Genomic DNA, 26860 nt, shown 5'->3' with positions numbered 1-26860 from the left:
AGAGTAAAAATAAGGCCTACTTAGAATGATAGTCTCCGTGCTGGTCCGAAAGAGTTAGTCAAAGGGAAAGGGATAAATGTCTTGAAACTTCTTTTAAATGAAGTCAAGTCATACGAAGATGGAAATACAGAAGAAGGTGTAGGGAGTTCTAGAGTTTACCAGAGAGAAGAATGAATGATTGAGAGTGCTGGTTAATACTTGTGTTAGAGATGATAACAAAATAGGGGTGAGAGTAAGAAGAAAATTTTGTGTAGCGAGGCCTTGGGAGGAGGAGGCATGCAGTTAGGAAGATCAAAAGAATAATTGGCATGAACATAGCGACAGAAAATAGCAAGAGATGCAGATTTGTGGCGGTGAGAAAGAAGCTGAAAATAGTCATTCAGAGGAGAAGAATGAATGAGACGAAAAACTTTAGATTCCACCCTCTCTAATAAAACTGTGTGAATGGAATCCGTTCATACATGCGAAGAGTACTCCATGCATGGAGGATGTATAGGAAAGCGTTTATCGGAACTCGCAGATGTGTCCTTTCTTTTTTTTCTGGATGTTTCCTTCTTTCACTTGTCACGCTATGAGTGAGTGCCGTGAGCTCGTGATGTTTGATGGCTTGTTTCATGAAGCTGAAACTATCTCCCCGATTTGTCTAAGTTATATTGTATTAAAAAAATTTTGAAATTATCATAGCTTGGAAAATCACATTGTGCCTTGAAAAACACTAGCTAATTAAGGATAGTCGGCAGGAATTTATGTTATATGCCAGAGTAATGGAAGCAATAGATAACGACGATAATTATCATACATTTTATCTAGACTGTAGTAAGGTATTTGACACATTATCCTATAGGAGGCTATCGGATAAAGCACAGGCTCACGATGTCGAAGCGAATGTTTTGCGCTGGATCAGGGCGTGGCTTGATTTTAGGGGACAGAGGGTGCAGGTAAATTGTGTTAAGTCACGATGTAGGGGCAGTTACTAGTTTAATCCCAGAGCGGCCAGTAATGAGGCCCCTCTTGTTCTTGATTTACATAACTAACTTAAATACAGGGACTAGAAACCATACAAGTCATTTTGCTGATGACACTAAAATGAAAAAAATGTTTAACACGTGCCAGACTGTCGGGAAACTGGATGAGGATCTTGACAGGTTGTTTGAATGGTCAACTAACTGTGAATTAAAATTTTTTGTAAACCAATGTAAGGTCTCGAGTGTATGTAGAAAAATTATATACATATATTAGACCCTTGATAATAGACTATGTATGGAAAAGAGTGAAAAAGCATTGGGATTCCAGGTAACTTTGTCTTCAGGTAGATACCCAGCAGGAGGATATTAGGATTTATCACTTAGAATGAAACACACTAATATAGATGCAGAGGTTATCCAAAAGTATGTTTATCTTTAATTAGACTAATTCTACACTATGCAGTGCAGTTTTGACACCGTATTATAGAAAAGACACAAATCCCTTAAAAGCAGTGCAGAGAATGATGACTAACACAATTCAGGGACTAAAATGATTACAGTAGAAAGATAAATTAAAAAGACTTTAATCTGATTTCAGTGTGGAGAAATATGCGTGGGGAGTTGATCAGGGTATTTTGATGAGTAGGAAAAAATAACAAAGATGATATAATTGACTTTATCAGTGTAGAGAATGAAGGCAGAACTCTGGTAACCTATATAAACTAAATTAGTATAAATTTAGGAAAGAGATTGGTAGGAACAGGCTTTATAAACATAATGGTGGATGAGTTAAATAGACTGACTGAGTGGATAGGTTGATGGGTGGATAGATGTGCGAATAAATGGGTGGATAAATAGATGGTTGGATGTAATGCTAAGTAGGCCTAGGGTGTGGTTGAGGAGAAAGGTAGATGCGGTTGAATAAGTGAGTGGATTGCTTGGTGAAGATTACAAGAACCATATGCTATCTTTCAGAGGCCTATTGTTCGGATGTTTGATACTAAACACATTTTTGGGGACACAATTGCTTTTGGTACCAAGTGTCTCGGGTACTAAACTTCCTGAGGCATATTTGGACTCAATTCTATCTGTCTTTACAATCACCTAACTTGTGGCACATATGACCTGATTATCATTCACCTCAATTCCAAATGATTGACTCCAACTATCTTAGCAATAATTCTGTAGTTCAGTAGCGTAGCATTAGAGAATTTTGAAAGTTTAGAGTTTTATATATAAATGACACACACACACACACACACACACACACACACACACACACACACACACACACACACACACACACACACACACACACACACACACACACACACACACACACACACACACACACACACACACATGTTTGTAGCCTTAATCTTATTCTCTTCATTATTTTTTTTAATGTGTCCGGCGATACTCATATCACATTACCCTAATCCCAAGACCTCATGTAACAATGCAAATTATTTATGTTACGGAACTCGTACATAATTGATATTGAGACCTATACTTTCCTGGTCTAAATATCCATACACTATCCTTTTCTCTTCATGACGATCTATACCTTCTATTTTCGATCTGTGTCTTTATTCTTTGATGGACACTATGTACTATACGCTCTCTCTCTCTCTCTCTCTCTCTCTCTCTCTCTCTCTCTCTCTCTCTCTCTCTCTCTCTCTCTCTCTCTCTCTCTCTCTCTCTCTCTCTCTCTCTCTCTCTCTCTCTCTCTCTCTCTCTCTCTCTCTCTCTCTCTCTCTCTCTCTCTTTCTCTCTCTGTATATGGGATTCGATATGATTATATACATTCTCTCTGAATCATAATTGAATGTCACAGGGAGTAATAAGTTATATACTTTTTTTCTCAATGTTTTCTGTCAAAATTTTGTGTTGAAATATGGTCTTATTGCTCCTAAAATACGTATAATTTTTTCCATCTTCTTTAAGTTATGTACACCATTTCATTACTAAATTCTACGTGTTTATTTTTATAAATCTTGTTCTTGAGCGGTAAATTAAGGGAAAATAAAGTATTCGAAACCTCGATGAAACAGTTCCAAGGTATAACATGCTTTAATTTCGATAATAAAGGAACTTTGATTTGTATAACTTTAGTTACGTTACGGTTTGATTTTTTTTTCTGGTTTAGTGATATGGATAGTTATAATATAGATAGACGAGACTCAGTTGGTGTAAATTTAGCGCTGTAATTTTAACGAGGATAATTTTAATTTGGATAGTGTTGTTGATATTTAGTTTTGATTCAGGTGGTTCAGTTAATGCATTAAATGGGTATTGCATGAAATGAATAAACGTAGGCACGTGTGGGCAGGAAGCAACAATATATATATATATATATATATATATATATATATATATATATATATATATATATATATATATATATATATATATATATATATATATATATATATATATATATATATATAATACAAAGAGTTCGTAAACTATCGTTACTAAAAAGTGATAGTACTTCTGTCGATGTGCACTAATTGATGCTACCAATACTGTAGGAATTCTTAATAAAGACACTACCTGAAAGGAAAAGCACATATTATGTATAAATAGTTCTTACCATTTCTAATGACTATAATGTTTAGAGATGGCCATAGAATAAATAGAAAAAATGAATTTGTTCCTGCTTAAGTAAGTTTTGATGTACTTAATAGTAGTGCAAACATTATTTAATGTATAGTCTAAACATGAACTGTTTGTATATGAGTGCATAGTACTAAGATGAAAGAAATATATTAGAAAATGAATTCTGAAAATAGCTACTTATTGAACTTCTCTGTGTCTAAGAAATGTAAATGTGTTGTTTTCAGAGCATTCTGAAATGTGCTGTTATCGTCAGCTGTCTATAAGTTTGAGTGATGATGTTTGTTCTTTCTTTTTTTTCACTGGGACATTAGCAACTCATGATGACAATTATATGTGCGTTCATAAGACCCCAGAACATTGCAAAATAATTGATATCATAATAAGTAATAAGTAATACGAAATGGGAAAATGCAAAAAGATATTGGGTTTGCACGGGGTATTCTCTTTAACGATCACTAATGCATAGATATATGTAGATAAATAAATAAACAAAAGAGAATATAAAAAAAGTAAATACTGACGGGAAAGATAAAGAATAGAATACTGTTTTTTTCCTTGATTACTGACTTATTAAAGATAGTGAAATAGGAAGAGTCACGTTTAAAATTCCTCGGTAATGCACGGAAAAAAGTGTCTACCCGTGAAAATCTTAGTCACGCATATATCAGTGACTATATACAAATCTTTGCCAGACACATACTTTATTAGTTTTACTGTAAACATTCAAGCACATTAGTTGTTCCATGATAACAGAAGATCCATTTCTCTGCTCCCTCCCAAACAGTGTTCCATGCCAAGCCCTCGTGGCCTGTACAGCATAATGGACTGTGCCTCTCGTGTTCAAGTGGAGAGGTTGCATGAACCCAATTCTTTTAAACCCTATGGAGTCAAAGACCATTGCTTTCATCGACTCCCTTCCTTTAGCGGGCTTGTTCTCTGGTCTCTCCCTCCCCTCAGGTGTGTAATCTTCCTTTCACTATTAATATACGCATATTTTTTACGGCTTTTGAACTCTTCCCGGAGTATGAGGTAGTGCTTCTCTTTGTGGAGCTAACTGGCGCTCTCTATAAACTTTGGTAATAATGCTTTATTTTATTTTACGTGTGCTTTATTTTGATTATATTGTCAAGTTTTCGTGTCGTTTTAGTTTAAGTGTTCATATTCCTTTTAGTTTTCATCTTGCGAACGTCATATGATCGCGTTGTCGCGTCATAAAGACTAATTAATCAGTCATTCACTTAGTATTTGGGTTGTGTCTGTGTTCTGCATTTTCTATTCTGATGTCACTTATCTAACAAGAGTCAAACAAGATTAAGTTCATTCAGATAATTTAATTACTGGTTTTCTCAGCATAAATAGATAATTTTTTTTGTAATAACTTAAGAAGTAAATGAATAAATAGAAAAATTTATAAGTAGATGAATATATATATATATATATATATATATATATATATATATATATATATATATATATATTATTATATATATATATATATATATATATATATATATATATATATATATATATATATATATATATATATATATATATATATATATATATATATATATATATATATATATATATATATATATATATATATATATATATATATATATATATATATATATATATATATATATATATATATATATATATATATATATATATATGAAATGATATATTGCAAAGGATATTAGATTAATCATCTAAGTACCCCTGGAAATCGCAAACCCAAGGTTGAGAACCACTGCTCTAAATAATCAGAATTTTGCTTGTTGTCAAGAGCCAGCACGGGCTATCATTTTGCGTAAACAAACACACACACACACACACACACACACACACACACACACACACACACACACACACACACACACACACACACACACACACACACACACACACACACACACACGGGTGTCAGAGAAGTCACACTCGTATAGGCCAATACCGTGCACGTACAAAACTATACATGATTGCATTTGTAAGTGCCCGCACCGTTAATGTGAATCAGCAGCCTATAACTACCGCTAGACACCATCATTATTAGAAGGACACGACATTAAAGTTTTGCCTGTGACCAGTTTACTTTAATTTTTTTCCATTATTATTTTATGTTACGTCTATATTGGTGTTTTTTTTTTGTTACACTTACTTTAATTATTTTTTACTTTATATTTATCATAATAAGGTGAAGTTGATCCTTTTTTAATTCATGTTCTTATGTTCCTAAGTCGTTCAACACCCGTATAGTTTTTGTTCATGCATGACAAAAGACTGTGTTGCAAGCTAATATCATAAAGATAGCAACAGCAGAAAAAGAAGTGGCGGAACCCAAACTTGTTAATGAGTGTAGGTTTATATTTGCTATGTAAAATGAACCATTTTGCCGAAATAGAATAATATGTCATACTCTCATTAGCAGTCAGAAGTTTACAGGCTATTTTTTTTTATTAAATGCTACTTAATTGTCTTTGTAGCTTTCCGTAATTTATTCAAACGGTGGCAAGATAGACGAATGAATAGTCTAATAAAAAAACCTATAGGATACGATAACAGTGAGTCACAGCCTTCCTTTCTCGTCGGCTGGCACTTTTTTTCAGCCTTGCAGTTTTTTATAACAATAGGTCTGGCTTGCTATATAAATTATGGATAATTATCTAACCAGTATGGCGAATAACCAGTAAATAGGCACCTGAAATTACGATAAAAAGGACAAATCATTATAGCATTGGTGCTTTTCCTATTTTTTTTTCTGTTTATCTATTTTTCTTGCCCGTGCCCAGTACACTTTTAAAATGAGACAATGATTTTCCTTCTCTTTCAATTACTGTTCCAAATCAACGATGTGCTCCCAAAATAAATTCACAAGTAAATAAAAGAAAATGTGATATAACAAGCACATTATACGTAGAGTGACAAGACCAACAAACTTGATTTTAATAAGCTATACCTGCGCCAAAAAGCAAGACAAGGCATGAGTTTGTGCAATGAATAAGTGTCTCTCTCAGCTAGCATGTGAACATCGCCGCCTCTTACTCTGACAGTTCTGCTGCTAATAGTCCTGTTAAACTGCTGTGCTTGGGGGAGGCGGAGTAATGGCAAGGCAAGGGAAGGCAAGGCTGGAGGTGGCGCTTTGCATGGACTGTTTATGACGTTTACTGCCTCAACTCTAATGCTTTAATAGTCCTGCGAGGTCCCACCGTTTTGTTCTCTGATGTCGTTTTGGTATTAAGGTGTGCTTGGATTGTGCGACGCTTGGAGGTGTTGTAAGGGAAAATTGGTGACTTCAGAGAGAGAGAGAGAGAGAGAGAGAGAGAGAGAGAGAGAGAGAGAGAGAGAGAGAGAGATGTAGGGTGTTGGTGCCAGTAATTGGAGGTGTGCCTGGGATTCAGGTAGGTTTCCGTTCTGCAATTACCTGCTGCCCGGCACTGCATACAGATGTTGCTGCCATGGCGTTTACTGCTCCTTGTCTTTGTCCTCGTCGTCGCCTTCCTCTTTCTCCATCTTTTCTTTTCCTTCTTAGATTTTTACAGCTCTTTCTTTTTCCTTGACCTCTATTTCTTTTTCGTATTTTCTTCCCTTCCTCCTCCTAGTCGTGTTTTTCCTTCAGTTCTTCCTTTTCTACTCCTTTCTCCTTGAATTCTTACATATGCGTATTTTCTCCCGTTGTTTTCTTTCTCTTTATTTTTTTCCTTTTCTTCATTGTCTTGTTTTCCTGTTTCTTTTCTCTCTTTTATATGTAAATTTTTAAGCCTTTTTATTTTTCCTACTCTTTTTTTTCTTTTTTCGCTCTTCTCATTTATCTCCGTTCATCTTCCCAGTACTGTTTCTTCTACTGCTCATTCATTTCTTCCTACTCCTTCGCTTTTCTCCTTAGAAATTTATGGTTAACCCTGTTTCTCCTATTCTTGCTCCTCGCGCTACGACTTTAAAGCAAGAAAATGTAACTCATGCAACCTTGGTATTAGTTTTTTCTCGGCTGGAATTGTCCCTGTCGAAGCGGCCACGAAGCAGGTCGAACCAAAACCAGCAATTCATTTAAGAATTGCCTGAATAATGAAAAAAGAAAATAGATAAATTAATAAGAAATATGAATAAATAAGTAAAAAAAACAATTAAAAACTACATTAAGTAAATAAACAACTATATACATTGAAAATGACCAAACTGAAAGAAAATTAAAGTAAAAAGAATAAATAAAAATGCAAAAATGGCCTAATACTCATCCCAAGAAAAAGAAAAAAAAAAAAAAGCGTTTCAGAGGAGCCTGCCTGACATGGCCACTAAGACTCAATGTAGTTATATTAGCATTTCACTTATGTGTGTGTGTGTGTGTGTGTGTGTGTGTGTGTGTGTGTGTGTGTGTGTGTGTTTCGTTCAGTATGCCTAAATCAGCAATGGTTTGTGTATGATATGTTAGATTGATATCTAGTATTATGTCTATGTTATTCCCTTCTTTATCGTCACCATTGCTACCTACTATGGCTATTTTTGTTGTTGTTATTATTATTGTCATTACTATTATTGTTATTATTATTATTGTTATTATTTTTATTATTATTATTATTATTATTATTATTATTATTATTATTATTATTATTATTATTATCACTGTTATTATTATTGTTATTATTATTATTATTATTATTATTATTATTATTATTATTATTATTATTATTATTATTATTATTATTATTATTATTATTATTATTATTATTATTATTATTATTATTATTATTATTATTATTATTATTATTATTATTATTATTATTATTATTATTATTATTATTATTATTATTATTATTATTATTATTATTATTATTATTATTATTATTAATATTAATATTAATATTCCTATCATAACCTCTCACTTTTAGCGTTGTATTAACGGCAAATGTTCAACAGAAAGAAGCTCTCTTAGTGTGTTTTATGTAATTAGTGAAGATTTGGGAAATAGAACAAAGTATAGAAGTAAGTAAAAACTTCCGTAACACAAAAGGTTTCTTTCCTTTCTTTTTTCCTTCTCTTCTCTCTTTCTTTTAGTCATGTTCTTTCTGTGTCCCTCTTGTTTTTTTTACATTCTTTCTCTCGCTATTTCTTTTCTTTCTTTTTAATGTCTTTCTTTTCGACTTCGTATTCTTGTTCTTGTTTTTCTTCTTATTTTTCTTCTCCACCACAATATCATAGTTCTTGTTACCTTCTTCCTACTGCCACTGTCACCCATTCTCTTCCTCCTCTTGCTCTTCCTCGTCGTCGTCGTCGTCGTAACGTGCGATGCATCCCGGCTCGCCAACCACTGCTGTCACTCACTACTGATTAGTATATTTCATGCCATTGTGGGTGAATCACATACAAATATTCAAACAAACGCTAGTCATCAGTCATCAGCAAATCATTAATTAGCACGACAAATGTCCCGTGAATGCAATCGAGCTAATTAACTCTGGCAGCAATTAATGACCCAATTAGTACGCTCGCTGACCCTGCTAATGATATTCAGACTGATAATCATTTGCAAACAACGAAGCATCGGCCACCAGCACCCATGGACACTGCACGGCCGACACACGCCTTTGCTTTCCCTGCACACTGGACACGCCACATTCTTCCTAACCGCTAGACTTTCATATCACCACACTATGTATCATTACCATAAACTAACCACTACTGTATTTTGGTTTATGGATCCTTTAACTGAGGTATCAACAATTGCACGATTCAGAATCTTCATAAACATTTTAAAAAAGAAAATAATGAAAAACAATAGATTTTCAATATATAACCAGAATTATGGTTAGAAATTATATAACTGAAAGAAATATCTCAGAATGGCTTGTAATTAAGAAGTCAGGAGTCATATAACACTGAAAGAGTTTAAAATTGTCTTCTTAAAAATTTCATCGATTTAAATAATCTCCTATATTTAATTGCCTGATGAAAGTTATTATAGTTTTCAAGGATGATGTCATGATGAGCTTAATAACGTTTTTACATCATTAATAAGGCAAGCACTCATGACAGCTAGACTAATCCGCCCTGTGACATTAAAAAAAAGTTGCCAAGAGAAAACAAAGCGTTTAAGAATACAAGTCTGGTGGTCAGTCCTTGACGTCCAAAACTTTCAGTTTTTTGGTTACTCTTTCATTCCTTGTTTTTGTGTCTGTAAATCTTCCTATCTTTGAGAAAAGATTAGTTGTTCAGTCACTGTTGAAAACTATCAACTTCATGTCTATTCTTAATGTGCTATTTTTTGTTTTTGTTTTTGAATCGTCTGACTCAGTCAAATCTTACCTCAGTGTTTCGCTTTGATTTTAAGCAATAGACAAACAAAACTTTACATATATTTGCTCTTACTTCAATTCGTACTTTTTTTTCTTGTTTCTGGATCTACTTTATTGGATTTCCTCCCCGTCGAAAACCCTCAACTTTATTGCTACTCTTTCATCGCAGAACTTATCTCCCGTCATGGTGCGCTGCCTTAACACAACGGGAAGTATTTGTGTCAGCTCGTGTACTGCGGGGACATCGGTGCTATGTGTGATATTGATTTCCCGTGTGTGTAATGCACTGTTTGATCTGCTGCAGTCTCTGACGAGACAGCCAGACGTTACCCTACGGAACGAGCTCAGAGCTCATTATTTCCGATCTTGGGATAGGTCTGAGACCAGGCACACACCACACACCGGGACAACAAGGTCACAACTCCTCGATTTACATCCCGTTCCTACTCACTGCTAGGTGAACAGGGGCTACACGTGAAAGGAGACACACCCAAATATCTCCACCCGGCCGGGGAATCGAACCCCGGTCATCTGGCTTGTGAAGCCAGCGCTCTAACCACTGAGCTTTTTTTTTCATTTCTTTCACTTCCATCATATTGCTTCTTGCCATTCTCTCTCTCTCTTTCTCTCTCTCTCTCTCTCTCTCTCTCTCTCTCTCTCTCTCTCTCTCTCTCTCTCTCTCTCTCTCTCTCTCTCTCTCTCTCTCTCTCTCTCTCTCTCTCTCTCTGTTTCGCATTTATCACTTTATCTACCAGAAAGTCAGTTCGTTTTTCCATACCATTTTATCTCTTTCTCTTTCTTCCCTCTTTCGGTCTCTCATTCTCTTCTTTCTTCACATCTCTTCTTTCTCTTCCTCTCTTCTATCTTTGTCTTTGACCTTTCCCCTCTTCTCTTCTCCCCTCCCCTTCTCTTCCGTCTATTCTCCTCTCTTCCCCTGTCCTTTTCACTCACCCACAGTCCTCTCCTCTGATTCATTCTTATTCATATTGTGCATTTCTTATTGTTATTTTTCCTCCTCCTCTCCCCTCTTTCCTCCTCTTCCTCCTCTTCTTCCTCTTGCTGCTGTTGTACCTTCGCCCTCACCTTCACGCCCCTCACGTCCTGCACCCGAGGCCTACACCACACTTTGATATCTGCACCACCTGAGCCAATTCCTGTCTGCCTTGTCCTCTTTCCTAGTCTCGTCTCGTGGCTTCAGTTGTGTCGGCTTGTTCTCTTTTTTATCTTATTTCTTTCTCCCCTTCAGCAGCTGTCTTTCTTACCCCGTATTACGGCCTTCCGGAGTGAGTTTTAAAGTGTTTTCTCTCTCCCACCACTAGTTAATTCACTATTCTAAAACATAGTAGTCTTGTCTCCAAGCTCCCCCCTCCTTCCTTCTCCGCCTCCGTCTCGAGTTTTACATTTCTCTCCCCAAACTTTCTTTCTACTTGTCCACCGTCTCGTGGTTCTATCTCTGTTTCTTCGTCGTCTTTCGTTGTTTTTTGCCTCGTATCGTGCAATTCATTTTGGCACTTGCTGTCTCATTACCTTGACTAAACCATTTCCTTGTGTTTTATAAATTTTCTGTTGTATCGCAGTCATCATCATTTTTCATATGCTTCATTCAGTCTTCTCTCTTCTCTGCTCTGTCCATTACATGATGCCCAAATAAAACTTCTTACTTCCTCTCTTTGGATGGTGACATGTGAGTTGCTTCCTTGCCAACAACAACAGTGAAGCCTCGATAGGGCAAGCAAGGAGGTGGTGGATGATTACATACTTGCGCAACTGTTAGACTGGAACTTCGATAATCTTTTGCCATCTCTGTTTCTGTCTGCTTGCCGTGCTTCATCATTAACAAGTTGCCCTTCTGTTACTCCTTTGTTATGCTTGAGTTCCAAAGAGTGGAGTTTGATACTTAAATAGGAAATATTCATGTCAACTGTCTCCATTGCTTTTTGTTATTTTAATTGTTATTATTGTTATTATTGTTATTATTATTATTATTATTATTATTATTATTATTATTATTATTATTATTATTATTATTATTATTATTATTATTATTATTATTATTATTATTATTATTATTATTATTATTATTATTATTATTATTATTATTATTATTATTATTATTATTATTATTTTTTATTAGTATTATTAATATTATCATTATTGTTATTATTATTATTGTTTGCTTTTATTTCATTATTATTATTATTATTATTATTATTATTATTATTATTATTATTATTATTATTATTATTATTATTATTATTATTGCCACCACCAACGCCAACACCTGCTGCTGCTGCTGCTGCTGCTGCTGCTGCTGCTGCTGCTGCTGCTGCTGCTGCTGCTGCTGCCACCGCTGCTGCCAGTAATAATAATAATAATAGTTAATAATAATAATAATAATAATAATAATAATAATAATAATAATAATAATAATAATAATGCAAAAAATAATAAAACAACAAAACAACAACAATAACAACAACAGCAGCAGCAGCAGCAGCAGCAGCAGCAGCACCACCACCACCACCACCACCACCACCACCACCACCACACTGCCGCTGCTGCTGCTGCTGCTGCTGCTGCTGCTGCTGCTGCTGCCACTGCCACTGCTACCACTACCACCACTACTACCACCACCACCACTACTACTGCCATTACTGCTACTGCTGCCACCTGCACCACCATTACTACCACTTTACTACTACTAATAATAATACTAATGCAACAGACAAGAATAATAACAGTTACAACAACAACAACCAAAACAAATACTACTAGCACTACTACAACTATTATTACAACTTATTACTACTACTACTTCTACTATTATTACTACTACTACTACTACTACTACTACTACTACTACTACTACTACTACTACTACTACTACTACTACTACTACTATTGATTTTTTCCCGTACTTGTGAACCACAGACCATGCCAACACAAATACTGGTTTTCGTCCTCTTCTTCACGGCACATTGTCCGTCTGCACTCCTTCGCCGCCGAGCAGTTTCCGCCATAACCATTACAATTGGCCGGCGTCACCACACAAACAGGTTGCAGCTTCCCCCTCTCGGTCCACAACTGCCCATCAGCCTCCCTCGTCAGCCATTACTGGGCAATTAAAGCCACCGCCAGACCGCACTCGAGCCTCACGCAAACAGCCAGATCGGACACTCGTTCCCTACATCGCCCATGCAGTCCCGGAACGAAGTTTGGAAGAGAAACTTGCGGGAAAACGTCCTGCTATATAGTTTTAAAAGTCTCGAATGTAGTGCCAGCAGCACCACCGATTTGAAAGGGGGTTCTGAATTCCAAGTGATCAAAAGGTTCGTGAAATGCTCATGTAATACGTTATTTGAATGCCAAACTGTGAGGGCGACGAGGACTGTATGCAGGGATGGCTTTCCTGTGACGGAGATTGAATGTATTACGCTTTCCATCGTATATCGGTGCAAATTGTTGAAATGCTCTTTTTTCCAACTTTTTTTTTGGCGTATTTTAGCGTCATTGAATATTTTGGTGCCTTACTGGTGAAGACAAAGGAAAAATCGTGTTTTTTGCGTCTATTCCATGATGTGGAAACGAAATTACTTAATTTGCATTTAAGTTGCATGGAATTTCTTGGTGTTTTACTTATAAAACAAAAGGGATCAACATACTACGTGTGTCTGCACCTCTACGGCGTAGAGATTAGAACCTTTTATTTCTATTTGTCTAAATCGTTACTATACACTCGTCCATGTCAGATAACTATGAGCGGTGTGGGCGGGGGCGTGGAATCAGAGGCTACCCATGCAATAGGTGAGACAGGAAGCAGCTAGTGTCCTTTCCTCGGCCTCAGAAAAAATAGTTCTTTACTCGAAGGAGTTGTTTGTCACTCTCAGGATATATGACATGGAGTTGCTGTCGTGAGTTTTTCGTAGCGTGTTAGGGAGAGGGAGAAAGGATGTTACTTTTTTTCTGGGCACTTAGACACGAGAAAGTGTAGAAGTCTGAAAGGTAGAAAAGGTGCGTAAGATTTTTTCTTTTATGTGGAAAGTCTGAAAGGTAGTGGAGGTGTGTACGATTTTTTTGTTTTGCGGAGGTAAGCATTGACTTATATTATTGGTAATTTCCTTATTCAAAGGGTATCTTTGCTAAGACAGTTAAGGAAAATTAAGCCCGTCGAACACCAGTCCCGAAAGAGAAAAACTCAAAGAAATGTCCCAAAATAATGACAAGTGTCTTGAAATATTGAAACCTTAATTTTTTTGCATATTTGTATTGAAATAGATACCCGTTATTTCATTGATATTTGAAAAATCTTGTTCCGCATCACCATAATTATTACCATACTACAGTGTGTACATATTTTTATGCATCGTGACATTTCCAATGATCATTAAATGGTTAGGTTTATAACAACTCTCTCTCTCTCTCTCTCTCTCTCTCTCTCTCTCTCTCTCTCTCTCTCTCTCTCTCTCTCTCTCTCTCACACACACACACACACACACACACACACACACACACACACACACACACACACACACACACACACACACACACACACACACACACACACACACACACACACACACACACACACACACACACCAAATAAAATTTACCCATGAAATATCATTAAAATGTAACGTTAATATTTTGTTGAAGGAGGAAAGAAGCCACATTCCCACCAACTGAATGTGCAGGTCTCAATCCCAGAACGAGCGCCCAATATCACCTGATGCAAATTTAATTAATTTGGGAATTAATTGATTAATCTTCAGCAAATAAATAAAAAAAAGATAGCGACTTTAATAATACCACGCTAGGAAAAAGGAAAAATGGAAAATAAAGATGACTTCTTAAGCACGTTATTTTACCCCATTGCGTAATCTTTCTATCATGTTTAGAGTTGTTAGCATGAAAACACTTAATGGAAAAGAGATGAAATAGAAGATTAATATGACTTTTGTGTTATTATTGTGAGAAAATATTGAAGAGAACTTAACAAAAAAAAAAAAAAAAAAAAAAACTGCATAAAATGGTTTAGATATTAAGGTATTGAATGGGAAAATATGTGTAGCATTAAGAAGGGTCAACAGTGTCAACTTATAATATCATCTGTTTTTACAAGTTAATAAAAATGATAATGAATAGAAACTTCATTTCTGGTACTTTAGCAAGATTGTTTTTTTTTTTTCTCTCCCTCGGTTCGCATTGACTGTAAGATAACTGGTAAAATAATGTAATGATTTTCTTTGCATGTTTCACACTAAGTCTTTGGAGGTTCACGTCTTCAACAATCATCAGTGTAATGTCTGTCAATCTTTCTTCAGTTCACCAATCTCTCTCTCTCTCTCTCTCTCTCTCTCTCTCTCTCTCTCTCTCTCTCTCTCTCTCTCTCTCTCTCTCTCTCTCTCTCTCTCTCTCTCTCTCTCTCTCTCTCTCTCTTGACGACCTACTTATCAAACTGATGGGGTAGAGGAAAGGAGGAAATAACACCTCTTCTCGTCTTTTTGTTTTTTGATTGCCAGTTATATATCCACCAGGAAGTCATGGAATCCACCACTACCCCTTCCTCCACCTGCACCATATTCCACCTGTCCTTCCTCTCCAATTAAACTCACTACCTCCTCCTTTCCTTTGTATCGCTTCTCTGAACATCACCTTTCTCTCTCTCTCTCTCTCTCTCTCTCTCTCTCTCTCTCTCTCTCTCTCTCTCTCTCTCTCTCTCTCTCTCTCTCTCTCTCTCTCTCTCTCTCTCTCTCTCTCTCTCTCTCTCTCTCTCTCTCTCTCTCTCTCTATCCTTTACGTCCCTCCTCGTCACATTCCTCTCATTGTCTTTCTTCTTCTTCGCATCATGTTTTATTATGCATTCTTCATCCAGTGTTACTTTCTCTCTCTCTCTCTCTCTCTCTCTCTCTCTCTCTCTCTCTCTCTCTCTCTCTCTCTCTCTCTCTCTCTCTCTCTCTCTCTCTCTCTCTCTCTCTCTCTCCCGTTGTTCCTTTGTACGTTTCTTCTTTTTTTTTTATCTGCTATGTACCCTTTGTTCATTTCCTTCATTTATTTTTGTCAAACATCATCTTTCCTCACATATCTTTCCTCCAATGTATTTCCTTCTTTTATTTTTATTTTCCCATCTTACTCCTCCTGTTCTTTGCCTTACTACCTTGTTTGTTGTGCCTTTCCTTGCTTCCATTTCTCTCATTATTTTCTTTCTCCTCCAGTGACGCTCTTTTTGTCTGTCTTTTCCCACATTTTTCGTCTTCCAATTCTCCCTTTTATCTCCATTTGCTTTCCTGTTCTCTGTGTATTTTTCCTTCAAACATTTTCCTCATTCCTTCTCTCGAATTTTTTTTTTCTCTACTATCTTTCCTTTTTCCAAGTTCTGTCTCACTAAGTTCCTTTCATTTCTATTCGTTCTCTCTTCTTTCTTTCTAGAACATCACATTCTCTCATTTCTCTCCAATTTCCATTTCTCTCTAGGTCCTATTCATGGTGCTCTCCTCCCTATCTTATCTTCCTATCGTCTCTCCCTCATCTTCCCTTCAACTCCCACTGTCAATATTGTGTTTCTATAGTACCTTCGTCCTCCTCCTCTTCCTCCTCCTCCTCCTCCTCCTCCTCCTCCTCCTCCTCCTCCTCCTCCTCCTCCTCCTCCTCCTCCTCCTCTCCCCCCCAGCTCGGTCAACCCAGTGGCCAGGACAATGTCTTCACCAGGAATTAATCTGACCAGACTCCTCCCACTGCTCTCTACCGGCAAGATTGGGTGGTAAGCTGTCCATCATAGGGAATTACGTGTGTGTGTGTGTGTGTGTGTGTGTGTGTGTGTGTGTGTGTGTGTGTGTGTGTGTGTGTGTGTTTTCTAGGTGTGTATGTGTGTGTGCGCGCGTGCTTGCAAGTCTGCGTGGGAGCGAGTACGCACTTATACACGGAATGGCTGATATTTTTGCAGTCACATAGAGATTGATTAAGCCTGATCGATTCAATAAAGTAGCAGTAGTCTTCTGGAATATATACAGGTAAAAAGCAGCCTGCAAATTGTTATTTTATCAAGACATGGTAGTTAGCTCTTGAATTCATTGAAGGCATTTCACGATACATGTGACAATATACCAAAGATACTAATAGAGTTACGCTAATTCTTCAATATCACTCGCCTCTAGCCCAGGGTGTCTAGATACAGAGATGTTTTGTTTTATGTTTGCGGTTTTTTTTTCGTGATTAAAAGCAAAAGTAAATCACTATTAAACTCACTATAAAACACTTTATGTAATTTTGAAGTTGTATGTATCCTCATATCTTTTTCGTTTTTAGTAGTTGTCTGTAATGGAACCAAGATGTGTTGCAGTGCTCTGGTAATAAATGTCATGCTAGGAACTAAGTACAGCACACACAAATAACACACACACACACACACGCACACACACACACACACACACACACACACACACACACACACACACACACACACACACACACACACACAGTTTAGTCATGAGGCTGTGAAGCATAAGGGAGCAGTAGGTGGAGTGTGTGGAGAAGCGTTGCCAGAGTTTGAAGGGGGATCTGCAAGGCCGAGACTCCTACAAACTTCAGTGAGGGATGTGTGGCCCTCATGTCTCCTGGCTTGGCTGGGTTTGTCTGCAAAGGGGAGTGCCACACACCGCCAGGCACCAGACACACACGATAGAGTTGCCATTTCCGTCTTAGCGCGTGCTACACATTACTTTGATAGCTGTTTACACTTTACCCTCCAGGGGTCTGTTGAACCAGAAATGCCACTGTATTAATATCTGTTATCCTCCACATGGCGGCGTTATTGATCATTTCTTGGTGCCGCAAACTTCAAGTGGTTAATATCTGATGTTTTAAGTAGTTTTCACGGTTATTGCAACAAGCTGTAACACAAATGGTTATGAATCGTCACAAGACTTGAGGAATAAGAAGTTGAATAAGATGTAAAAACTGAAGTAAAATTTAACGAAAGTCTCAGAGGTGTATGTGTTTTATACAGTGACTGCCATTGATAGATGTGCTAGATTCTTGCAGCTTCACGTCTGTTGTATTTTTATACGACTATTTGGTTGCGGCGGCATAAAATTGCAAAAGTGATAATCAAAGTTAAATGAAATGCTGGCGCTTTGAAAACACATAAACCGTTATGACGCATATATTGAAAAAAAAATGTAGTCTAAAGTACTAACGATGCCAAAAGTGTAGTGCGTTACGATAAGTTAAAGGACCACAGAATAGCTACCGAAAGCCAGTGAAAGGTCAGGTGTGTCAGACAGTGCTACATTTCCCTCAACTTTACTCTGATGTATTGCCGGTAATGGTGGTGATGGTAGTGGAGGTGGCGGTGCTGTGCAGAGTGACGGAATCTTGATAGAATAAATGTAATAAACTTAAAGATTACTGTTCATCAACATACACTGAATGAATGAATGAAGGAAGAATATGACGCGAAAAAGTATGACTCCCAGTGTTGGACATAAGTCAAACTCAACAATGCTACTTTGATATTTTGGAAACCTCTACTTCTTTATTTGCTCTATTTTTTACTTGCACTTCGTGGTGACCGGATGTTTACTGGTGGGAAAATAAGAGAGAGAGAGAGAGAGAGAGAGAGAGAAGGAGGCCATGGGTATAGTGAAGAAAGGACAGGAGAACGAAATATTAATCGGTGAAAGATTTATATAAAACCCAAATAGCAACACTGATCTCCCTGCGACTCATCTCACTATCCATTTCAGCGTTTTATTTTTTCATTCTGCTATTTGTGACTTTTTTTTTATTCCTCTTTTCCTCACCCTACAGCCTTACCGCGACTAATTGAGTCTCTTATTCCTGTACTATTATGAGGTTTTTTTTTCTTATTTAGGAAAAGCTACCACACTTTATTTCATGTGTAGGTCATTTTAAGGTTTAGATATTTTTTTCTATCATCTATTATTGTCTGTGGGGGAGGAGGAGGAGGAGGAGGAGGAGGAGGAGGAGGAGGAGGAGGAGGAGGAGGATGTCTTACTTCTTACTATATTTCCTGTGTAGGTCATTTTAAGGTGTAGATTTTTTTTTCCATAATCTATCGTCTGATTTTTTTTTTTCTCGTTTCTTGTTATAAAGAGTGATTAATTGAATGTTTTCTTACCACCTCGTTTTTTTTTTCCTTTTACTCCTAAATTCAGCAGTGATGAATAATTAGTGCTGTGTGATGAGTTATGCTGTGATGATTTGTGGGTCGTACTTCATAGGTCTCTCTCTCTCTCTCTCTCTCTCTCTCTGCTTTTGAAACCTTCCTACTCATCCATACAACCATCCGACCACTAATGCACTCTCTCTCATACACACACACACACACACACACACACACACACACACACACACACACACACACACACACACACACACACACACACACACACACACACACACACACACACACACACACACACAGTACCATCACTACCATCGAGACTAGAAATGCGTCACTTACAAGGAGTTGGTGACGCTGTGATGGTGACCAGTCTGGGCGAGGAGTTACATTTTGATGAAGTGAGAGAGAATGGACGGGTAGGGAAAAGCTGCCGGGGTTCATGTCTTTTAAGGCGGCGGTAAGGAAAGAAGGGAAGACAGGGAAAGGCCGATTAAGGAAGGTTGTAAGGCTGAATAGGGAAGGAGGGTGGCAGGAGATGGGCAGGAACTGGAGATTGGAAGGTGTGGGGTTGACAGGAAATGTAGTTGTTAGGCTAACGAAAGGGAGAGAGAGAGAGAGAGAGAGAGAGAGAGAGAGAGAGAGAGAGAGAGAGAGAGAGAGAGAGAGAGAGAGACGCAGAGAGAGATATATATATATATATATATATATATATATATATATATATATATATATATATATATATATATATATATATATATATATATATATATATATATATATATATATATATTTATCCATACAGCTCTTTCTCACGCCAGAATAGATAGATAGATAAATGGAAATATATGGACACAGTTTCCGATTCCTTGACATTACTGACGTTGGAAAGGAATGATAAATAAGTGTGCAGGCATTCGTAAAAGCTTTTCGTCATATCAACCTCTCTTTTGACTGCCTGACTTCAGCCTCTTTCTCACAGTCGTAATATTCCATCTCTTGCTATTTTCTACCTCTCTTTTTACGCAGATTTCTCTGCTGGTCTTGCTTACTGCATGCATCCTTTCCTCCCGTGGCCTCGCTGCACAGGACTTTCTTTTTTTTCTCTCACCACTATTTTATTCATCTTTCTAATGCAAGAGTTTATTAGTACTCTCAATCATTCATTTCTATCTCTGGTAAACATTGGAGGTCCCGCCTACTTTTGTATTTCCATCTAGCTGACTTGAACTCATTTGAGAGAGAGATTTCAAGACATTCATTCCATTCTTTTGGCGAACTCTTTCGACATTTAGGGACTGGTATCTCAGTGGCCTTTTTATTTCATCGTTTTTGTTACCTTTGATAATTTTTTCCCTCTTATAAAAAAAAATCTAGATTTTATATATTTATTTGTCTTCGCGTTTTAAATTGTCACTTATCGTGTTTTTTGTGTTTATGAGTGTATAGTTGTGCGTAGAGTAGCTGCAAAATTACGTAACTTTGCATTGCTCCCTTTCTGTGGTACATCGTGTGACAGTCAGTTTAAACTTTTTTGCCACGTACTGCTAATCTTTTGACTGCTTATGACACAGAATATTTTTTTTTATCTTGTTTTATTATAAATGCAAATATTACTAAGCGAAACCGATAATGCAAGTGGTCATCTCTCTCTCATCCAGTATGTCCTTAGAAATGTTACTGTAAACCAACCTGTACGCTGCAGAAAATAATACTAGTTAGAATTTTATTACTTGCTAACCTTGTTGATGTGTTTCAATGCAGTTCTTCATGTTAAGCGTGCAGCTTTCAGTATTTTACTTCTATTTTTTTAACAGGCTTTAGTGTAGTATAAAAATGTAGTACTGTGGGAAGTGGTGCCATCTCATAACAACATAAGGGAAGCTACAAGAAGCCAGCACGAGCAGTATCTGTATAAAGCATGCATATCTGTATCCATTTACTACCACTATCCATATATTTATGAAAAATTTCAAAGTTTTCTATTGATGATATCACCATTCTGATTACTGAATGTTTTCCGTTGATCTGTTAACCTATTCGAGAACCAACTACTCTCTCTTTTGTAAAATGCCAAGGCCTCAATTTTCCATTTTACATGTGAGCAAGACTAGTAAAAAGCCTGGAAATACTGTGAAAACCAAACAAAATAATAAAATAAACATGAGCATGACAGCGAGTCACTTACGAGAAGGTAATGGCTCTCTCTTTTTTTTCTCTCTCTCTCCCCAAAAAATGGAATGAGATTGATGTAAAGGAACTAACACTTAACCTTCACATCCTGCACGCTTTTGAAAGGTGCTACCATAATTTTCATGAGTTCAGGATAAATTTTGCGTTGTGTCAGCTTTTGTCAGAAAGTCTTGGTTGTACCTTGGAAACTTTCTTGGGGGTATATAATTAGTAGATGGACGAATGAGAGAGAGAGAGAGAGAGAGAGAGAGAGAGAGAGAGAGAGAGAGAGAGAGACTGACTGACTGACTGACTGACTGACAGAGTGATTGACTGACTACTACACATAAAAGAATATCTGTGTGTAGGACGAGGGAAGCGGGGGTTAGACTATGGGAACACGAGAATGGTGCAATAATCTATTTTATCAATGTTGCGCTGCACAAATATTGTTTTTGCTCAGTTTCGCTGCATATTTTTCCACTAAAGTTCTCCCTCCCTCACTCACTCCCCTTTCCTTGTTCATCACTTGCCGTGTTTGACAGCAAAGAATAGTTGATATTAGAAGCAAATGTCAATCAGTACACATGCTTTTAATGTTCCTTGTTTTTCTATCAACACAATTCCTGATTTTATTCTAAGTGAAAAGATAGGTAGATAGGTAGATTGATAGATAGATAAAGAGAGAGAGAGAGAGAGAGAGAGAGAGAGAGAGAGAGAGAGAGAGAGAGAGAGAGAGACTACGATTATTTGCAAAATCCACAAAAACACTTTCTGGAGTTCTCATGGATGCTTGGTTTCTACTTATGATGGTGAATAATAAAGCCACCACTTATGAACTCTATTATCTTAAAGTAAGACAAATAAAAAAAAATAACAAGATGCTGTAGTGTTTATCAGAAAATTCCATACACACATACATACAGACAGAGAGACAAGAGACAGACAGCGAGCTAGCTAAACCGGTAGGGAGGAATGTAAGAGAGAAAAAAGGGGAGTGATGGCAGCGGATGGAGGGATAAAGTCAGGAACTATTTTCAGTATTCAAACAAACAATGGAATAGGTAAATCTTCCCTAGTAGCCCTCCCCTCCCCTCCCCACCCCATTTTTCCCCTCCCAACGACATCATCCCTGCCTCTCCCTCCTCCCCTTGCCTTCCTCTTCCTACCAACCCAACCCCTTTCCCTACCTCTATCGATATACCAACACTACTCTGCATCTCCTTTTTCCCCTTCTCTTGCTCTCTATTCCTCCCTATTTCTATCCCTCTCCTTTTCTTCAACTCATCCGCTATTTCAGTTTATCTCTTTCCTCTTTCTTCCATTTTCAATCTTATGTATGCATTTCTTTGACTATCTGTATTTCTGTTTTCGTTTGCCTGATTTCTGTTTCACTGTTATCTGCAAGCCTGTCTGATTTTTGTGTCTATCTCTCATTTCGCTTTGTCTGTCTCTGTCTCCATGTGTCTATCTGTCTGTCTGTCGGTCTGTCCTTGTCAACTAGTCTGTATTCTCTCTCTCTCTCTCTCTCTCTCTCTCTCTCTCTCTCTCTCTCTCTCTCTCTCTCTCTCTCTCTTTTCCTTTGTTTAAACGCTTGCTTTCCTCCACGTTTCCCTTCCCTCCCATTACATTCCTGTTCCCTTTCATATACTTCACATTCACATACACCAGAGCAGCACATGGAGACACACTGAATTATAGTTAGCTGGAAAAGTTGACAAGTGTAAAAATGGCGTTGTTAGTGTGTTTGTTTAGCTGATGGGACACCTGTGGTCACTTGAGAGAGAGAGAGAGAGAGAGAGAGAGAGAGAGAGAGAGAGAGAGAGAGAGAGAGAGAGAGAGAGAGATTAGTAGTGAGTCGCGTGCACGTAAATTGACCTCTACAAACCGGTGGCCAAATTTATTGATTAGGTTACTACATATAACGTGAATGTGAATAAATATTTGTACGTGATGGTGTGCACATTTATTGAAAAGGGAAAAAAGGGAAATAGGGAGGTGATGTATTGGCAGATCCACAATAAGGTGAGACACACACACACACACACACACACACACACACACACACACACACACACCGCGTAGTGTAGTGGTTAGCACGCTCGACTCACACTCGAGAGGGTCGGGTTCGAGTCCCGGTAAGCGGCGAGGCAAATGGGCAAGCCTCTTAATGTGTGGCCCTTGTTCACCTAGCAGTAAATAGGCACGGGATGTAACTCGAGGGGTTGTGGCCTCGCTTTCTTGGCGTGTGTTGTGTGTGATGTGGTCTCAGTCCTACCCGAAGATCGGTCTATGAGCTCTGAGCTCGCTCCGTAATGGGGAAGACTGGCTGGGTGACCAGCAGGCGGCCGAGGAGGAGGTGAATTACACACACACACACACACACACACACACACACAAAGGTAGCTAGTTTTATTTTCTAATATCGCTACTATTGTATATTATATAGTGCATTAATCATGTAGGAGTGAAATGGCGATGTACTGTATGTTTAATCTTGGAATGAGGTGTACTGTATGTTTAATCTTGGAATGAATACGATATTAATGAAATTGAACTCCATCAAAATTTCAATAATGCTCAAAATTAATTAGACACCAACAATATCAACAATAACAATAACAAAAACAACATCAACAACAAAGGAATAAATAAATGAACTAAGAAAGAAAGAATATAAGTGTAAACTAAATTAGAGAGAGAGAGAGAGAGAGAGAGAGAGAGAGAGAGAGAGAGAGAGAGAGAGAGAGAGAGAGAGAGAGAGAGAGAGAGTAGCAAGACGTATCGTAACCTTGAATCAAGCCAGCTTATCAATTTCCTTTACAGTAGTTCGCACTTTCTTTTCTACATTAATAAAGAAAAATGGGTGTTTGCATTTGTGATGAGGAGAAAAGCCTGGCATTGTCTGGCCAAATCATTCTTGAAAACACAGACCAACATCGTGCACAGTCAGACAAAAGGGTGTGCACGTATTGCAACTCTTAAGCCGCAAGGAAAAACAAATAATGATCAAAATGAGAATTCTATCCGTGAGTCTCTCTCTCTCTCTCTCTCTCTCTCTCTCTCTCTCTCTCTCTCTCTCTCTCTCTCTCTCTCTCTCTCTCTCTCTCTCTCTCTCTCTCTCTCTCTCTCTCTCTCTCTCTCTCTCTCTCTCTCTCGCTCTCTCTCCCTTGTCAATATAACTCTTTTGTGTGTGTATGTTTTTTGTGAATGAATGTATGCATATGCCTGCAAGTGTTGGTATGTGTACTGTGTTAGTATTAATCCAAATACATTATGCTCTACAAGTTATTAAAATGAAAGAGTAAATAATTAATGATCACGGTCCAAGATGGGCATAGGTAGGGCATAGTAAGGAGATTAACTAGACTTATGGATGGGAATGATAGATGGCCATAGCTTATACGTATGTTTCAAATGTACACTGACTACCACTGGAATCACACAAGGCACCAATATTAGGTTTTTGTCAATAGCGTCCACTCAGTGTTGATAACTGTGAATCGCTTCGTCTTTGGGGATCACTTCGTTGCAGATTAGGTATGTGTCCTTGCACGCACGCACGCATGCACTCACGTGCGCACACACACACACACACACACACACACACACACACACACACACACACACACACACACACACACACACACACACATGCCCGGTAGCTCAGTGGTTAGAGCGCTGGCTTTACAATCCAGATGACCGGGGTTCGATTCCCCGGCCGGGTGGAGATATTTGGGTGTGTCTCCTTTGACGTGTAGCCCCTGTTCACCTAGCAGTGAGTAGGTACGGGATGTAAATCGAGGAGTTGTGACCTTGTTGTCCCGGTGTGTGGTGTGTGCCTGGTCTCAGGCCTATCCGAAGATCGGAAATAATGAGCTCTGAGCTCGTTCCGTAGGTAACGTCTGGCTGTCTCGTCAGACTCTGCAGCAGATCAAACAGTGAAACACACACACACACACAAATTAATCCTGTGAAACCTAAGAGAACATAATAGGTAATATGAATGTACTATTAAAATATTCATTACTTCAGGACCACCAACATAAACAACATACTGGCCATCCGTATCACCTTAAACACACACACACACACACACACACACACTCACACACACTGAAATCAAAAGAAAGGTGAGTCAAGAAGCTGAGGGGACATTCACATTGGTATTCAGTAAGGGCCTTTGCATTATTTCTACCGTCAGAGCGAATTATACAGAACCGTGGTAATCATGCAGTGTGACTATTAGGAACCATATGGTCACCTGTTCACTCTTCCTTCACCTTCCCCGCTCCTCGCAGCCTGGTTTGTTACGTGTTGCTATTTATGCACGGCCATCAATTTTGTATGTCACAATCCACAAGTTTATTTTTCCGGGTTTTTCTCCATTAAAATGTTATCGTCTTACATATTGTCACATCGGCATCATGGTTTAGTAGGCAGTTTATAATATGATAATGTTTAGTAATTAAGTTACTTTCTCTCTCTCTCTCTCTCTCTCTCTCTCTCTCTCTCTCTCTCTCTCTCTCTCTCTCTCTCTCTCTCTCTCTCTCTCTCTCTCTCTCTCTCTCTCTCTCTCTCTCTCTCTCTCTCTCTCTCTCTCTCTCTCTCTCTCTCTCTCTCTCTCTCTCTCTCTCTCTCTCTCTCTGTGTGTGTGTGTGTGTGTGTGTGTGTGTGTGTGTGTGTGTGTGTGTGTGTGTGTGTGTGTGTGTGTGTGTGTGTGTAGTGATAGTACGAGTAGTGGTGGTGGTGGTGGTTGTAAAGGCGATGTTCATAATAGACCTTTCTTGATTTTCATATTCAACTAAGCGTGATCTGGCACATGCGACCTTCACTCTGGCTCATATTGGACAGGGTGAGTGAAAGTGTGAGCTACGGGTTTAGTCTTCAGCCTCGGTTTTGTTGTATAAACACAGCCAGACGTGTACATGTAGTCTGCTGTTGATGTTCTCTGATCACTATATTTTTTTTTTCTCACTTTTAACACAGCATAAATATACTTCCCAGGCTTTTGAATAATATTATGAGTGCAACAAACGTATTATTTATTGACGTATTAATCCAAGAAAAAAATACATCATTGTAGGTTTTCGACTTAATGATTTTCACTATAATAACACTGTTGGTTTTAAATCTTGTATAGACAACAATAAACATACGAACAGACAAGTGTTGGAAAAAAATGCTGTGGAAATCATGAAGCAAAAGTACACAAATGAAAGTTGCTAACATTTACCGAATAATAAAAAAAATACTATCTGTCAACAAATTAAACTGACACTTGTCGTAAAAATTACCCATCCAACATAAAAAAAGTTTAGGTGGTAGATGAGCGAAGGTATGACTGACGGGAAGGCTTAAAATGCAACAAAACTACATAACATTTTATATGATGATGGTAAATGTAGTGCTGCACGTATAATAATTTCCTACGTGTTGGACAGCACAAGGGCAGATATTATTTTGCCTTCAGTGTGGAAAACATAGATAACGCTGTGAGAAATATTGCGTTACTGGAAAAAAAAATGATAAAAACATTGTAATTGTCACCATTACGAAAAATCATTTAGATTATGACAGTAAATATAGGTCTGTGTGTGTGTGTGTGTGTGTGTGTGTGTGTGTGTGTGTGTGTGTGTGTGTGTGTGTGTGTGTGTGTGTGTGTGTGAGAG

The sequence above is a fragment of the Portunus trituberculatus genome, chromosome 41 (genome assembly GCF_017591435.1).
Source record: "Portunus trituberculatus isolate SZX2019 chromosome 41, ASM1759143v1, whole genome shotgun sequence".
NCBI lineage: Eukaryota > Metazoa > Arthropoda > Malacostraca > Decapoda > Portunidae > Portunus > Portunus trituberculatus.
Note: the sequence above shows the minus strand (reverse complement) of the source record.